The sequence below is a fragment of the Canis lupus genome, chromosome 11 (assembly GCF_003254725.2).
Source record: "Canis lupus dingo isolate Sandy chromosome 11, ASM325472v2, whole genome shotgun sequence".
In the NCBI taxonomy this organism is placed as follows: Eukaryota; Metazoa; Chordata; class Mammalia; order Carnivora; family Canidae; genus Canis; species Canis lupus.
The window spans coordinates 64,308,913-64,326,880 of record NC_064253.1 but is presented as its reverse complement, the minus strand read 5'-3'; the positions used below and the strand labels follow the sequence as shown (position 1 = coordinate 64,326,880).

Here is a 17,968-nt window from a genome sequence, read left to right as displayed (position 1 = left end):
GAGACTTTGACTCAATATACATGAGAAACTACAACTCTGGCATATAGATTTCTTCTGCCATAAATCTTACTTCTGGGACCCACCTGAGTGTTGAACTTATGGAATTGCATTTCCATAAGGATGCAATGAAGAATTACAAATGCTTTGAGAGGGGGCAGGGGACGGGGAAGGTCTCTCTCCTTTTTCCATCCTGTTGGTTTGGGGGAGTTATTGAGGTTGGTGGATAAAGAAGGAAGGGTGAATAGGCAACAGCCTTGTGGCTGTCTTAAAAGGAAGCAGCCTCTCAGAAGTAAGAGAAGGGGTACTCAGTTTTCTGGTTGGAATAGACCAATGGTTTCCTTTTCCTTCAAAAGGAAGAATCTAAGAGGGGATAAAAGGCCTTTCTCCACTCTGTCCACATCTGCTCTTCCCTCAGGGAGACTACTCCTAGGTCTTGGCAATAGGCAACTTGACAACCATACTGTTCAGGGCTGTGGTAAGTGTTCCTTCTTGTATCTGAGTCTTTCTGGGCACTTTAGGAGTGAGTGGGAAAAGCTGCAACAAGAGTACAATCCAGATGCCAGGCCTCTGCTGTCCACACATGCCTTTTAATCTTCTCTACCCAAATGTGACAAGTAAAAACAAGAACAAAGATAGAAGCTACGTTAACCATGTGAGGGGCCAGCATATGCTTATGCAGTATGGATCAAAGAAATATATATAATCCTGTGTACACATTATAAATGCCCTGTAAATCGGAGACTAACTAACCTAAATGGAAATGGTCACAGTCTGTGTGGGAACCATATAGAGCACAAACAAATGGGTGTACCCATGTACTAAACAAGAAACAAAAAGCTAACTTTGTCATTTGTTGGAATTCACTGATTGATTCATTCAGTACCTATGATGTACCAATCAATATGTTGGGTGCTAAAGTTGGAGATGAAAATCCAAGCAAGGTATAGAGCCTGTCTCAAAATATATGCCCATGTGTTTTAAGATATGCACATAAACAACTACTATGCAAGGTAGAAAATGTTAATTGCCTTCAGAGAGCTCTTCAAACTCTCCAGCAGCTTTCTTCTCACTTGGAATAAAAAACAAACTCCTTCTGCCAAGACAATTTAATGGGAAAATAAAGCATTTTAACAAACTATGCTGGAACTGGGTATCTGCATCTTCCTCCCACCTTACTGTGTACACAAAAATTAATTTGAGACAGATTTTACAAGTAAACCTAAAAGATAAAACCATAACACTCCTAGAAGAAAATACTTCCATGACTTTGGAGGAGAAATGATATCTCTTATACAAGACACAAAAAGTGCTAACCATAAAAGAAAAAAAATAGTAAATCAGATATGATCTAATTAAAAATCTCTGCCAATGAAAAGGTACCATTAAGAAAACAAATAGGCAATAGGGCACCTGGATGAGCCACCCAGTTGTTTAGACGTCTGACTCTTAATTTTGGCTCAGGTCATGATCTCAGGGTCTTGAGATTTAGCCCTGCCTTGGGCTCTTCAATCAATGGAGCCTTCCTTCTCCCTCTGCCCCTCCCCTATTCATGTGCATTCTTTTTCTCTGTCATTCAAATAAATAAATCTTTTAAAAATTAAATAAGCAAGCTTCAGACTTGTATAAATAATAGATTGAGGGATGCCTGGGTGGCTCAGTGGTTGAGCATCTGCCTTCGGCTCAGGGCTTGATCCTGGAGTCCCAGGATCGAGTCCCATATTGGGCTCCCTGCATGGAACCTGCTTCCCCCTCTGCCTGTGTCTCTGCCTGTGTGTGTGTGTCATGAATAAATAAACAAAATCTTTAAAAATAATAATAATAATAATAGATTGATAAGTAGGTAGATAGATTAAAGGGCTCTTATCAGAATATACAGTTTTTAATGCCTACAAACAACAATAAAAAGACAACCCAATTTTAAAAGACTAGGCAAAACTCATGATCAGAAACTTCATTAAAAAATGGATAAGAAGGTGCCAAAAAAAAGCTTTCATAATGATAATGTGCTCATTATCGGTAGTTGGCGGATAAATGCAGATTATAACCACAATGAGGAGCATTTCCAACTACCAGAATGATTAGAACAAAACAAACATACTAGACAAACCAAATGTTGGTGACCATGTAGAAAAACTGGAATTCGTAGACATTGCTAGTAGGAGTGTAAAATGACAGCATCACTTGAGAAAACTGACAGTTTTATATAAAGTTAAACATATACACCCTATGACCCAGCAGTTCCACTCCTACATATGTACCCAAGAGACAGAAAAACATATATCCACAAAAAGACTTGTTCACGGCCAAACTCAAAAATAAAGAACATACTGATGGTTGCCAGAAGTGGGGGGTAAAGGACAGGGGAAATGGGTGGAGGTGGTTAGAAGGTACTAAAAAAGAAAAAAGAATATTGGTGGCAACTGTATTCAAAATAGACAAAAACAAGCAACATCCTAAATGCCTGCCAACAGGACAACAGATAAACTAAGACATGCGTATAGAGTGGAATACTAGTAGGCAATGAACGACTGATACAGGCAGCTACGTGGGGACGTCTCCAAAACATCACATTGAGTAAAAGAAACCAGACTCAAAAGCATGCATGCTGTATAATTCCTTTTTGATGAAGTTCAAGAATAGTGATAAAAGTCAGAACCCTGGTTGCCTCTGGGCTGGGTGGGGAGTTGACTGCAAAATGTCACAAGGGAGGGCCTCCAAGTAGCTCAGTGGTTGAGCATCTGCTTTTGGCTCATATTGTGATGCTGGAGTCCCAGGATCGAGTCCCACATCAGGCTCCCAGGGAGGAGCCTGCTTCTCCCTCTGCCTATGTCTCTACCTTTCTCTCTGTGTCTCTCATGAATAAATAAATAAAATCTTAAAAAAGGAAAGAAAAGAAAATGTCACAAGGGAACTTTCTGAGGTGATAGAAATGTTCTGTATCTATCTGGTTTTGAGTGGTGATTACAGAGTGTATGTAATTGCCAAAACCCTTCAATACACGTACTTGAGACCTGGACATTTTATTATATGTAAATTATATATTCTCAATTTTTAAAACTTCTTTTAAAAGGGGGAGAAAATGGGACACTAGCAGCTTTCCCATTTTGCTCAGCAGTTAAGCATCTGCCTTTAGCTCAGAGCGTGATCCTGGAGTCCCAGGATCAAGTCCCGCATTGGGCTCCCTGTGTGGAGCCTGCTTCTCCCTCTGCCTGTGTTTCTGCCTCTCTCTCTCTCTCTCTCTCTCATGAATAAATAAATAAAGTCTTTAAAAGAAAATAAAAATAAAAGGGGGGAAAGATCCCTTAAATTGTTTTATGAGGCCTGTGTGGCCCGGCTACATCCCTGATCTCAGCACCCATCACTGTCCACCTAATTCACTCCACTCCATCTAGGCAGGCCTTTTTGCTGTTGCTTGAACGTACCAAGTGGTCTCCTAATGCAGAGACCATGCCTTACTGTTGCTTCTGCCTGGAAAGTTCTTCTCCCAGGTAGCTACACAGCTTATTTCTCTACCTCCATCAGGTCTCTGCACAAATGCTACTTAGCCTTAGGCATCTAAACCATCCTATAGGGATCCCTGGGTGGCGCAGCGGTTTAGCGCCTGCCTTTGGCCCGGGGCATGATCCTGGAGACCCGGGATCGAATCCCACGTCGGGCTCCCGGTGCATGGAGCCTGCTTCTCCCTCTGCCTATGTCTCTGCTTCTCTCTCTCTCTGTGTGACTATCATAAATAAATAAAAATTTAAAAAAAAATAAACCATCCTATAGAAAAATCACAATTGCTACCACCATCTATACCACACTCCCTATCCTCCTTTACCCTTGCCTCTTTGTCATAGAACTCATCAGCATCTGACATATAAAAAAACTAATTATACCTTTGCTTATTGCCTGTCCCTGTCTCCTAGAATTAAAGCTTTTTGATAGCAAAGGACTTCGTTTTGCTCACTGCTATATCCCAAGTAAGCAGAACAGTTTCTGGCATGCAGTAAATACCCATTAAATACTTTGAATGAATGAACAGAAGGTGATGGTACATCTGATGAAAAATATCATAGTAGATTGGTATACTTATTTTTGATTAGACTTCTCTTTCTAACCACCAGCCAAAACACTTGCATTTTAACACACAAACAAGATGACTAGCAGATGTGTTTCGGGAAAAATAAACAACTTACTTCAAAGAACTCCACAATATTTTCAAGGGCCTGTGTGGCCAGCCTTGAGAAGCCCTTTAAGATGAGAAGTCATAGAGCAAAGTGATATGTGAGACTGGCCTTTGTGTTCTGGGGATGGACCAGCACCTGGGAGTGACCATGTTCTACAGTCCTCTCTCATGGCCCTCCAGAGGGTCAGGCATAGGGTTTCTGAGCTGCCATCATTTGCATTCCAAAATCACAACCATTCAAGACCAGAGACCTGAAAGTTATTATTAAAATTGTCCAATACAAACTAAAAACAGAGGAAACTGTTCCCACACTTGAGGTGTATTGCCACAGGACTAGACTAGAATCTGGTTCTGGATTCAAGGACCAATTCCATCATTAATTAGTGGTGTGACCATAAGCAATCAGCTAAAATCTTGGCACTTCATCTCCTTCAATTTCAAAAGAGGGGGTTCAACCGGAAGATTACTATGATCACTTTCCAACTCTGAAATTTTTTGAATTTGCGATCTCTTATATCCATAGATGAGGAAGAGTTCAACTTTTTATGAGTAAAGACTTCAATTGTGACATCTACATTTTTAAAAAATAGGTTTATTACAAATGAGTTTGCTATTTCTTTGTACAACGGATGGCATTCTCTAAAACATGAGGCCTAGCTTCCCTTTCGCCATCTTATTGGATCATTGACATAAGTAAACAGATGTAACACCCTGCATTTCCTTAAATAGATCCCAATGCTCAGACACAGTCTAAGTCAACAATCTGACTATTTGAATTAATGAAATCTGTCCATGTCGGCCAAGTCTGGTGCTCTTTATGAACAGATATTTTCAAAGCAGATTTTTGTTCCATTTCTAGCTCTGAACCTATAAGCAATATGACATTGGTGGAGACAAAAGCCCTCTGAGCCTATCTATATATCATCTATAAAACAGATCGTTTCAGCCTTTCTTTACCTACAAGTTATTTTGAGAGTCAAATATATGGGAAAGCTTAGAAAAATACATTTATGTGAATATGGGATAATATTATTATAGTATGGCACTTTGAAAGCCAACCTAATACCAAATGGAAATGCTAGGAGTTCGAGAAGAATGTTTGAACCTTTGGGCACTTGGAATGGAGAGCACATACAGTCTCCCACCATTCCCAGCACACATGGAGAGAACAGGGGTGTTGTGGGGGGGAAAAAAAACAATAAATTTTTCAGTCAGTGAAGCCAGAACACACGTCCCCGTTCACAGACTTCGCTGTGTGGTGTGGGGAAAGTTAATCACTCTGGGTCTGCGTAAAGGTTTGTTTAAGTCATGTCAACTCTTCAGAGGTAATAAAGTGTAGAGCGCTTTATTTTCCTAGCAACTGTTCTCTGTTCACTTGCCTAGATAGCTGACTCCCTTAAGGAAATCAGTCAGATCCTAATGCTTTCCAGGAATTCCATTTTTATAAGTGGAACATTTTTTAAAAGTCCTTTTCCAATTGTTCAATGCTAGTATAATAGAAAAGGATGTTTATACACTGACCTTTTATCTTGAGACCTTGTTAAATTCACTGAGTTACTTTTTTGTAGATTTCTTGATTTTCTATATAAACAACCATTATTCTGTGAAGCAAGACAGTTTTATTCTTCTTTTCCTAGCTCTATATCTTTTATTTCTGGTCATTCCTCAAGAATGGCGCACACGTCAGCAAGTCCTCGATGGCAGCTGTTGTTTCTCCAAAATGTAAGTTCTCAGCAACAGGCTCTAGGGGCAATTGTGAGAAAATGGGAGGAAGATCCTACTTAACAACTTGCCCCACCATATCCTTATCCTTAAAATGGAAATAGGGCAGCCCAGGTGGCTCAATGGTTTAGCACTGCTTTCAGCCCAGGGTGTGATCCTGGAGACCCAGGATCGAGTACCACGTCGGGCTCCCTGCATGGAGCCTGCTTCTCCCTTTGCCTGTGTCTCTGCCTCTGTGTGTGTGTGTGTCTCATGAACAAATAAATAAAATCTTTTTTTTAAAAAGGGGGGCAGGTAAAAATGGGCACCTGGGTAGCTCAGTCAATTAAACATCTACCTTTGGCTCAGGTCATGATCTCAGGGTGCTGGGACCGAGCCCTGCACCTCTCCCTTTCCCCTGCCCCTGCTCATGGTCTCTCTCATTATCTCTCTCTCTCTCAAATAAATAAATAAAATCTTTTTTAAATAAAATAAAATGGACACAGAAGTTCTACCTCCCAGATATGCTATGAGCAAAACACAAGATTATTATGTAAAGAAATGTGTGGCAAATACAGTCGATTGCATATAGCTGGGGCTTAATGAATAAGTATTCTTTTTGGCAATACTAACATCAGAAACTATATAGAGACAGCAGTAGCAGCAGTAGTGTCCTTCGGATTAAAGGCCAACTATATAATGATGGTCCATGTCTCCTGCCATCTCGAAGACACAAACAAGATTTTCCATTCCTAGGCATTAATGCCTCATTAGGCAAGTTGGTATCCATCTACCTGGTCCCAGAAATTTTTGGTTCCAAAGGCTTCAAGAAAACCTAGAATAAAACCTTAAAACTGGATCAAGACCATCCATTATCAGATTAGTAATAATGTCTGAATGGGGTTCTTTAATTTGGTTCTTTGAAAGCATGTGCTTTGGAACCCTGTGGGTAAACTACTTATAGATTTGCTAAACAATGTAGGGTCAAAATGTACTAATTACAGTGTGGGTTAACTAGCTATTATTCTTAACTAGTTATTATTCTTGTTGGATCATCAATTCCTCTTACTATGAGGTCAGTAAGTGTATCTAGCTAAAATTAGCAAAGCCCCAGTTCTAGCCCTGGTCCTGTTTTCCTTTGACCTTTCATTCTTATGTGTCTGGCTTACTTCTTTTTGTCCTGGCAGGACCCCTGGCATGCTTCATTTCCGTTTACAGTGACTGCTGCTCCTGCTGTCTCTAACATTTCATTTACCTCTGCCTCTCTTCAGATGCATGCTTGGCAGAGTCAATCAATGACTCTTCTCTGCAAAATCAAGCCAGACCTCACCCTTGGCCACATGGTCATGGAGTCAGTGAGTCCTAGCTGTGCTGTCATAGGACAAAGATACAGGTCACTCCTTTCTAGTTGTGATGGGCCTTCAGGCTACCCGAGCTGTTGGTCCTGTATGTTGGTCATACTGACCCCTGGGCCTTCTGCCTTTTCCACCACATCTCCGTAAGCCACTCTGATCAGACGGTTCCCAGGCCCCCTTTGATGTCTTCAGTTCAGAACAGTGATCCCTAGCCTTCCTCTTGCTTCTCTTAGGATTTAGGGTGAGAAAGAATGTTTCCGGGCAAAGACCTTCCCAAACCATGTCTCCGGAGATTAAAAAAAGAATCTTTGGCTATGTTGTCTTCCTTCCTAATCAATTTTCAAATGCTTTCTAGTTCTCCCACAGTGATGTTAAAGATTAGAATGGCTGGGCTTGGTATGCAAATGATATGGCCAAACTGGGCAGCTCTTCAGTTCTTTAAGGCTACTTCATTCTTTTCTGCTAACTGCACAAGGGTTGCGCTTTCATACCAACATTTTAGATGTGGTCAAAGGGGAAAGATGCTTAACCCAGCCTTCAGAAAATGGCGGTCAAATCCTTTCATTTATGAAGTGAATGTGGCTGCGTGTCACTGCCTTCCACTAAAATTGAAGAAAAGGTAACTCACTTCACTTGGACTAGTGTTTGGCTGTGGGGACTGTTAAAGAAGTCCTATAATGTCTAGACCACTGTTTGAACATGTCTTCTAATGCATTATCAACTCATTCAATTTAAACCTAAAGTATCAATTGCTCTCATGTTCATAGTCACTATAGAAAAAAAGAGACTGCTTCTGCAGAGTGTGTTTATACATGTGTTCACAAATATATATGTTTATAACCATTTTCCGCTCAAAAGACCAGGCCCCTGGGACTTATTTTCCACATAGACAAAGGCAAGGTAAAAACACAGGGATTTTTAACCCTGCTTATGCCTTGAAGAAGTCTGATCCTCGAAGCTGGGATAACTGGTGATTTTCCAGATTCCATAAACCAGTGCGAATTTGGCCCATAGCCCTTGAACAGGCAACTTTCTCACAGTGGGAAATGATCTCACCATAGACTAAAGATAACCACCATGGGAGAAACGCCTACTTGGCTTTCTTCTTCACATTTGGCCCCATTCCTTAACATCTGAGAGCCAGAGAGATGGCCTGTCCTCTGAAGCCTGTTGCACACAAACAGAAGGCTAACCCAAGTTGTTGTCCAGAAGGTCAGGGAAAAAATGAGTCTTTGTCCTGCTTCTCTTCTTCTCACTGTCAGCACGATGACAAGGTGCATGAAGGCCAACTTGCCACTGACGCTTTGAATGAAACTAATAAACATTCCAAGGAAAAGCTATTAAGTGAAAATCAGTATCTACACCATCTTCCCTTTTCCCCTGGGCGCACAAACCATCTTTATAAAGGGTAGAACAGAATGAAGGGAACAAAGTTCTAAATCATGCAACAGAAATTTGAGTTTAAAAAAATCATTTGTTTATTCTACTTAACTTGCTGAGTGACTACAGGCATTTTACTGAACCTTTCTGTGCCCAATTCTACAGCTTTAAAAATAGAAATCCTTGGACTCAGGCCTCATGGCTCCCTGCAGGACATGATTTGAGGTGGGGTTTTGTCTCATGAAGCTGCCTTTTAATTGAAGTCAACAGATGCAGGAAGCCCTTGGACCGACAGCTTCCAATAATCTTCGGCCACCGTGCTAAGTATGCAAGTAGGCACATATGCACAATGTTTCTTCCTTGCAGCACTAAGACATCAGAAATGATGGTAAGCCCAAGCTGCACCTAAGTTTGAATTGCCAGAAAGCAGGATCAGCATGAGCCACAAAGGAACTCCAGGAAAAAGCCTGTGGATCTAGTGTCCAGGGCAATAGCCAGAATCACTTGCCCGAGTCAAGAGAAGAGCACAGAGAGCTGGCAAGAACATACTCTCTCAACTATGCTTGGAGAACAAGGTAAAGTTCTGATTTGCCTCATCTTGATCAACATAGTATTTGAGAAACAGAATTGCCATTATTCCTCTATATTCTTTGAAAAACAGCTTGGCCCACCAGAGTCTCACACTTGGAAAGCTGCTTTGCTCTCTACTTCAAGTGACCAATGTAAATATGTTTGTCAGGAAGGCTTCCATCTATTTCTCCAGGGATGAGAATGGCTGAGTTCACTGCAGTAGGTCCTTGTGATTACAGTAGATGGGTTCTCTTTCCATCCGCTGAAAGTACTCTTGGCCACTTTGCAAAATAACCTAAGCTCTTGGGAACACCAACACTTTGGAAATTGTAGGAAACTTAGCTTCACTTTTCTTCCCCTGGGGTAATCAGTTGGTTCCAGCACACAGATCCATTGCTAAAGATGTCAGTGGCTAAAGGGTATGAAATTAAAATGTCATGCAAGCTGTTTGACAAGAACCTCTTGCCTCTTTATCCATTCTAAAGAACTCTTCTTTTGACTTCAAGCCCTTAAAACTCCTCGACGAGGATGTCCAATAAAATTGCCTGCAATGAGGGGTGCCTGTGGCACAATCAGCTAAAATGTCCTACTTGGTTTCAGCTCAGGTCCTGATCTCAAGGTCATGAGACCAAGCCCCGTGTCAGGCTCTGAGCTCAGTGGAGAGTCTTCTTGGAATTTCTCTCTCCCTCTGCTCTGCCCTCCTCCCAAATAAATAAATAAATCTAAAAAAAAAAAAAAAGAATTGCTCACACTGAGGGAAATACTCTATATCTATGCTAGCCACATGTGGCTATTGAGCATTTGAGATGTGTCTAATATGACTGAGGAACTACATTTTAACATTATTTAACTGTAATTAATTTAAATTTAAATAGACACATGTGCCTAATGGCTGTCTATTAGCACAGTCCTGTTAGGTTAAATATTCAATTTAGTGATTTATTCTCCTTTGACCAGCTGCAAGGTGCCAGTTATGATGTATTGCTTGTGGCAGTCCAGATTGATTCCCCAGGATATAGACGAGAGGAAAAATAACTGTAAGATTCTTAAAACATTTAAAGCCGCTATCTAAAAAGCAGATAATTGAGTAGGAGGGGTACCTTAAGTGAAAGGAAAACAAAATGGACTCTAGACTCTGCCAAGAAAAAGAGAAGTAGGTTGTAATTATGGTCTTTCCCTTGGGCTTTCATTAAGTCAAGGTTAAATCATCTAGAATCTGTTTTAGCTGTTCTTTAAGGGGACTACTCAAATGTGGCTGTGTCTCCCCTAGGCAATGGTGCACTCACCACTGGATATACGTCGGGGCTACCCAGAACCATCCTCTACTCTCCTCCAAGCCTTCTTTTGTGGTGCAAAAGAAATTATGGTGCTGGCTACGTGGCAGATGGCAGCAACTTTCCACCCCCTGCAGCATCAAAAGCAAAAATCTTTCCTCTGTGTGGTTACACAATCACTATCTGGGGGAGCAGTTAAAAGAAAGAGGAATCCCCTGATGATTTCCAGATTGATCCCCAAATGATTATGTGAGATGCCATGATTAAAATTAAGGACAAATTTACATAGAGTGAGTTTTCTTCTATGGGGCATAAGAGAATCATAGGACTATAAACTGTTATCCTTGAAAAGGACACACTCAGGCTGGTTCAATGTCATTCCACAAATGAGGAGACGACCTTAGACACTAAATGAAAGCAAAGCAAGGACGAAGGATGAGGGATGGGGAAAGGAAGGCATACGTAATGAATTTCTGCTTTGCATGTGCTAGGGTGTTTACACATGTGTCACACTCTGTTCTCACCCTGCTTTGCCATCAAGTCAGACAGCATCTCACACTCACCATACAGGCTCCACTCACCCTAAAGCACTGTTGACCAGGGAAGAATTTCCTGAAGCTTCTCTAGGAGAGAAGCTTCTCTAGGAGAGAGGAAGTAAGAGTTTCCATCACACACCACCCTCTGAACAACCTAATGAAATGTACCTTGGCCATTTCTCTTCTCCTCAAGGTCCTTCTCTAGCCAAGGCAATGGGGGTATGTTTCCCCTCGATCCTCTTCCAAGATGCACCTAAATCACTCTACTCCTGTGTCTCAGCTTCCAATTCCTTCTAAATCCCTCCCCCACCCTTTTTTAATGCAGCATCATCCAGAGCATTCTCTTTAAAACCCTTCAAGTAGTTCCCACCCCACTCAGGATAAAAGCCAAACCTCTTGTCCAAACCTCCCCACATAACTGGACCCTGCCCACCCCTCAGCCCTCTCCTCCTACCACAAATCCCTCATTCTACTCACTCCTGGTCTGTTGAACTCCCTGGAAAATTGAGCAAACATACTTGGCTCATCCCAGCGGCAGGGTCTTTGCACTTCAGTGACCTCTGCCCAAAACACTCTTTAATCATGAGTTTTGCATGGTTTGCTCCAATGACCCAGAGAGAGGTGTCTTCTGAGCAGCCTGTCTAGATGGACACCTCCCTGCCCCCACCCCGCTATCCTATCTCTACCCCTTTCCCTGGCTTTTTCTGCCTAGCACACTCATCATTGCAAACATTGTATTGTTTTTCTTTTTGACTATTTGCATATTATCTACCTCCCTTAACTAAAAGGTAAACGGTACTATCCGGGTATTTGTCTCCCCTATTCACTCACATCCCAACTGACCAGGTGTCGAAGGAATGAGTGAAAGCAATTTAGCTCCATCCTAACTCTTCCAAACTTGCAATCCCACAATCCATCAATCTAATAAGCAAACAAAAAGTCTTCTAATGACTATCATCCACCTCCTCCTCTTAGATGACAGCAATCAATTATAAGTAAAATCTAATTTTTTCTTAAGGGGTGTCTCCTTAGTCATCATATAGATCTTGTCACAAAGCTGTTATTATATACAATGAACATGTGAGGACATGGTGAGGATACTGTAGGGCTGAGCTGCTCACACACTGAGGGGTCACACACTGAGCTTCCTAGCTTGATTCTAAAGCTGGTGCTGTTTCCATCACACCATCCTACCCTGCCTGCCTTCTAAAGCAACGTACTCAAGAGTTTTGGGGAAAACACAGGGCAAAGAGCATATGGAAGGATCATTGCTCTTATGTGTAGTCTTTCACTGTCATTGATCCTTGCATAGCGTCCAGTCCCACACACAATGAAGCAGGTAGCTTGAACTTGCCTTGAGGAAGTCTAGTCTCATAGGGATCTTCCCGTCTCATTGTGCTTTGTGCCAAATGAGTCCTGCTGAAGGCACTAAGGTGTTGGGCTTCCCAAGGCACAGACCTGGTTGGCCATCTGCCCAAGATGTCCTTTGTGGCACCATCTGCAGTCCCCATCCAGCCCTATAGCTGGAACAAGAATCAAACCCAAGGTCACCTCAAACCTTGGCACCTCAGGCCAAAACAAGACAGGGGTCTTACTCTCTCTTCTCTCCTGATGCATGTTGTACCTGTAAATGTGCATATGTGATGCAGCCCAGGTGTTAACTCCAACTTTAACTCTCTTCAGAATACATGTAACAGTATGACATGATTAAACCTTGTACGATACAATCTCTAAGATTTAATTACCATTGGTAATAAATTAAACTTAACAGAACTGACACCTGAGGCCCATTGTGATGAAGGATAATTATGTAGTCTAATAATGCAAAGGTAAGAATATCCTAATTTATCATTTTACTTTAATTTAAAAATTCAGTCCACTATTCTTTCTAGTGAATACAACAAAAGGGAAATTGGGGTATTAGGGCCATGAATCATTTTTTCCCTTTATTTCTGGGAGAGGGAGAAAGTGGAAAGGAAAAGATAAAGGTTACCTTTGCTGAAAACTAAGCTACTCCAAGATGTTTGAGAACACCATCATCTGACACAGAAAAGAGAGGAAACATGTCCAATATAAGCTGATTTGTTCATGCAGCCTTACTGACTCCATTATTCATTGGCAATAGAGGCACAGATGGGACCGTTAAGGGAAAAAAAAAATCAGGAATTAAGGTACCAATTCCTCTATAATTACTTTAAAATAGTTCAGCCCAGACAGTGTGTGTCTGTATGTATATGCATATATGTTAACTTTCATGTGCACTCTGCATGTGGTTAGTTAACATCTGCAGTACCTAATAAAAATTCATATTCCAGAAAGGTTGGTTAGCATTTGATGGTCCCTAACCGGAAATCGTAGGCAAGCACCTCAGGAATAGCAATCTAAATTGGCACCAGATGGTTTGCATCAAGGATGTTACACTCTTTCCCCCCATTGGTAAATGAGAACTATTCAGGATATGGGGTTGGTTAGAAAGATCGCCGACTTCCCCAGCCTCACAAGGGTAGGGTATATAATCTAGCAGGCCCAGCGCCCTGATCTTTGGATATGACTGAACCCCCCTTTATCTTTTGTGGAGCATCCTACGGGGAGAGAAAGGGTGATCACTCTTCCAGAAGGACTCTGTATGTATACACTAACTTCTGCAAAGATGATGAATGTGTTTAAAGATACAGTTATTTCTAAAAGTTGTCTTGGAGTTCTTAAGCCAGGTTCATAGTCTCAGAAGAACATTATTGGCAAAAATTTGGCAGTTTGCCAAAGACCAACTGTAGAAGAATTTCCCACTTTATCAAACACAGAAGGTTAGTGTATTTTCCTGACCAGTCTTTGATTCATGAGTACTCCTGGTGAGGCAGCCCCAGGCAACATTCTAGAATAGGTCGACATTATGCAATAGCCTTATAAAACCAGCAGGGAGGAACCTGCCAACTTCCAGAAATGGTTCATCACCTCACAAAGGTAATTGGCCTAATATAATGCGTATGTTGTGTCTAAAGTCCAACTTCTGGCCAATGTCCACAGCAGGGCATTTATGAATTGGGGTTTTATTTGCACTTTGTGAAAGTTTGTCATTTATTACCTTTTGCAAGATTTTACTCATGGATTCCTGCTATGAATTATTAGGTCCTTGAAGTCGACGCCTCCATTCCTTTGAGCAGACTGTTTCCTTTTATTGTGATTCCTTTCCCCCATCCATGCTCCCTTCTTTCACCAAGACCCCCCACTTATCCTTTGCTACTCAGCTCCAAAATCTCCTGGGCCAGGTGGCTTCTGTCTCCTTAAGGCATTTACTCACCACTTTAGTGCATTTCTTCACTCGAGAGACAATTATTGGATACCTGCTGTATGCAAACACTGTGACAGGCTCTAGGAACTCAGCAGTGAGCAAGACAAGGAGAGCTCACATGCTTTTATTTTTGGAAGAAAATCAGGCTTAATATAATTTAAGACAAAGTCATAGCATTCTCACCTACAAACTTCCACCATGCAAGTTTGTCTTTTTAGGAAACAAAAGGTCTTAGGGGACAGAAATGTATTTTCTTTCTTTTTTTTTCTAACAGAAATGTATTTTCTGGTCACCCAATTGCACAGAAAGGTTAACAGGTCTTCCAGAGATGCCAAGCTCCAGCCAGGGGACTTGCATTCTGGATAAATCTGTCTCAAGTTTTTGGCTAAATAGCCACTCTGAACTGATCCCCAGCTTTAAGCTGAGGTCTCTCATTGGGCCCTGAAAGCAGAATCACTGTCTCCTCCACTAAAGGGCTGATGCAGTAGGTTTTATCATATTCATCTCCTTAATCAAAAACCAGCTGTGGAAGAGATGAGACTTCAAGATGCCTGTAATGATACTGCACTATACACATTTATGATCACCTGTACTTATGTTTTCAAAGAATTAGACTCATGTTTGAAATGTTGGAAAGGCATGTGTCCATTCTAAGTGCCCAGCACCCAATTTGGGACACATTAGGTTGGAGGTGCCTACTAGAGGTCCAAGTGGCCACCTCAGGTCAGCATTAATGCACCTAGAGCATTAATGGAACCTGCTTCTGGAATGTTTATCAACTGGCTGCCTGTCACCTTTGATACAAGGACAATCCAATAGCATGAAATTTGTTGCAGTAAAAAAAAAAAAATCCTGAATGCGTCCTCATAGAAACTAAAAAATTCCAATAGGATTTGAAAAAAAGTAGCAGCCAACAGAGACCAAAATAAACCCCTTTAGGCCTATCTCAGTTCAACATGTTAAAATATCCCAAGACCTTTCTCAGCACATATATTATTCAAAGGTCAAAAAATTCCCTGTGCAAATACCTAAAATATCTACAGGATGTTTCAGCAAAATGCCACATTAAATTATTTCTCCACTACAGTTCAGGGCTTAGGTTCCAGGATGAGGAAGGGGGGGATGAGCCTGACCCGTGAGCCACCTCTCACAGGTCTTCATCTTAGCCAGGGAAAAAAAAAAATCATTGAATTATTTTTCTATATATTCCTGAATTTAAACGTATCCTTTCACTAAGTTTATGTATCTTTGCATTGGTGGCATTAATTAAAACAAGTCTCTATCGAGTAGGATTCTTGAAGGTGAAAGAAAAACTGACCCCCCAAATGTTGGCCACTCACAACTTCAAGTGCAGAGGTAGATTTGCCTCGGGCACAGCTGACTTTAGGGCCCAATTGCTGCCACTGGGACAAGACTGTTGTCAGTTCCTCCCACCTCTTCCTTCTGTGTGCTGTGATCATTTTCCATCTACATGTGGTAGCAAGATGGTTGTGACAGCTCTAAGTTTCAAATCCTCTCAAAGCCATGGATTAACGGTGAACACTAAGGCAGGGCAAGTCACTACACCTCTCTGTGCCTGTGTCCACATTTGGAAAATGAGGATGTCCATAAAATACTTCCTACACGGAAAATGCTTAATGACAATAAATGTTGCTGTTATCATAATACAGTTCCCTATTAACAGTGAGAACATCCGTTTTTCCTATGAGAGAGTGCTAAAAAAGACATTCTCAACTACCAAATCCGTCAGAGCTTAATACTCTCTCACGTAGAATAATACCCTTGCTTCTCAGGAAGCTTTGGCCTACCATTTGAATCTGGTAATAAAAGCTGTGGGAGCAGGAGATTCACTAGACACAGGTTGATACTCTGTGCATTTGAATTCCTGAATAGAAAACCCTGTCAGGGACTCAAGTAGTCTTTCGCTGGGATAGACCAGGTGGCTGACCCAAAAGGGTAACTTGAAAATATGTGCTTGAATTTTTTAAAAGAACACACGGTGTTTTTTGGGGGGAAGACTGTGTTCCCAGAGCAAGAAAGGAGTTGCCAAGCATGAAGCTGGATCACCCAAAGAGAAAGTGCAGATTTCAAACATATTTGCAAGTTGCTTCTGAATGTTTAAACATTAACTACAGGGCAGTAAAGATGCAACAATTGGGTAATTTGAGGAAGAGGTTGTGCTTTGAACCCTCCCTTTGTTATTTTGCCTTTCACATCCTAAGCTTCAACACCTGTAAAATGGGCACCTGCACATCAGATCTTGAATAAAGGCTCATCCCCATATCACTTCTCCCTCCGTGACCATTGCCCACCAGCCCCCAGAACTCTATTCTCAGCTCCCTTGAAGAGAAAATAAGTAAAGTCTCCGGATTACACATGGGATGAGAGAATCTCTGAACGTTGGTAATGGAAGAGACCCTAAATGATCTCAGGACACCTGGGTGGCTCAATGGTTGAGCGTCTGCCTTTGGTTCAGGTTGTGATCAAAGTCACCCATCAGCTTCCCCGCAGGAAGCCTGCTTCTCCCTCTGCCTGTGTCTCTGCCTCTCTCTGTGTGTCTCTCATGAATAAATAAATAAAATCTTATAAAAAAGAAGAGTTTTTTAAAAATAAAAATAAAAAATGATCTCATTCGACTTCTTCAGTTGACCAGTGAGGAAACTGGAACCCAGGAAAAGTTGAGTGATTTGCTCAAAGTCAAATGATTCAAATCATAGGATCATCTCATCTCAGGGCTCATTCCATACCAGTCATAAACATGAAAGCCCCTACTCAATTATATTCTTACACTCATAACAACCCTGTGAAGTTGACAGGTCAAATACTTTCACAGAACTCATGACATATGCCCAAATAACTTGAACACATTGACCAGCATGGGTTTGGCAAAGAAAGAGAGAGGGAAAAGGGAGGTTGGAAGACACAGAGCAAGCAAACAGAATAATTTAAATATTGAAAATAAAACATATCCTCTCTGGTTAGCAAGATTACTCATCTGTGAACATTAAATGTCTGTGCTGCAATGAATATACTCCAATGTGGTCTTTTACTCTCTGTGATGGTTCAGTGAGGTGGACAGGTGAAATCTCAAGAACCTTCTAGATTGTGGTCATGGAAATGTTCTAAATCTCACTGCTCAATACCTAAGAGACGAAGACCCAGGGGTAGTGGATGACTGCAGCAAGGAGCTGGTGAAAGGGGAGAACTAGGGAGGGTGCGTGTGTGGTGGGGGTGGGGGAGCCATCTGGTACCTCGATAGCATCGGAAACAGCATCAGCCATAACCACAGAAATGGCCAGTCAGTCCCAGGGTATCCAGCAGCTCCTGCAAGCCGAGAAGGTGGCAGATGCCAGAAAGAGGAAGGCCCGGTGTCTGAAGCAGGCAAAGGAGGAGGCACGGATGGAGGTGGAGCTGTACCACAGAGAACGAGAGCAGGAGTTCTAGAGCAAGCAACAGGTGGCCATGGGCTCCCAGGGGAACCTATTGGCTTCAGTGGAACAGGCTACCAGATGCCAGGTGCAGGGCATGCAGAGCTCCCAGCAAAGAAACTGTGAACGTGTCCTGGCCCAGCTTCTTGGCATGGTCGGCGACGTCAGGCCCCAGGTCCACCCCAACTACCGGATTGCTGTCTAGTATCCACCGCAGGGCCTGCCTCTTCCCTTCCACAAAGAAATCCCCCAATCAAAATTACCTCC

At 41.9% G+C, this 17,968-nt stretch overlaps 1 protein-coding gene and 1 pseudogene across 4 annotated transcripts in view; one reads left to right on the top strand and one right to left on the bottom strand.

Annotated features, from left to right (window-relative positions):
* PALM2AKAP2 (PALM2 and AKAP2 fusion) overlaps nucleotides 1-17,968 on the bottom strand; it is a 460,195-nt gene that overhangs the window by 363,413 nt on the left and 78,814 nt on the right. The gene's annotated exons all lie outside the window — the stretch shown is intronic.
* LOC112650589 (V-type proton ATPase subunit G 1-like) lies at nucleotides 17,565-17,906 on the top strand (annotated as a pseudogene).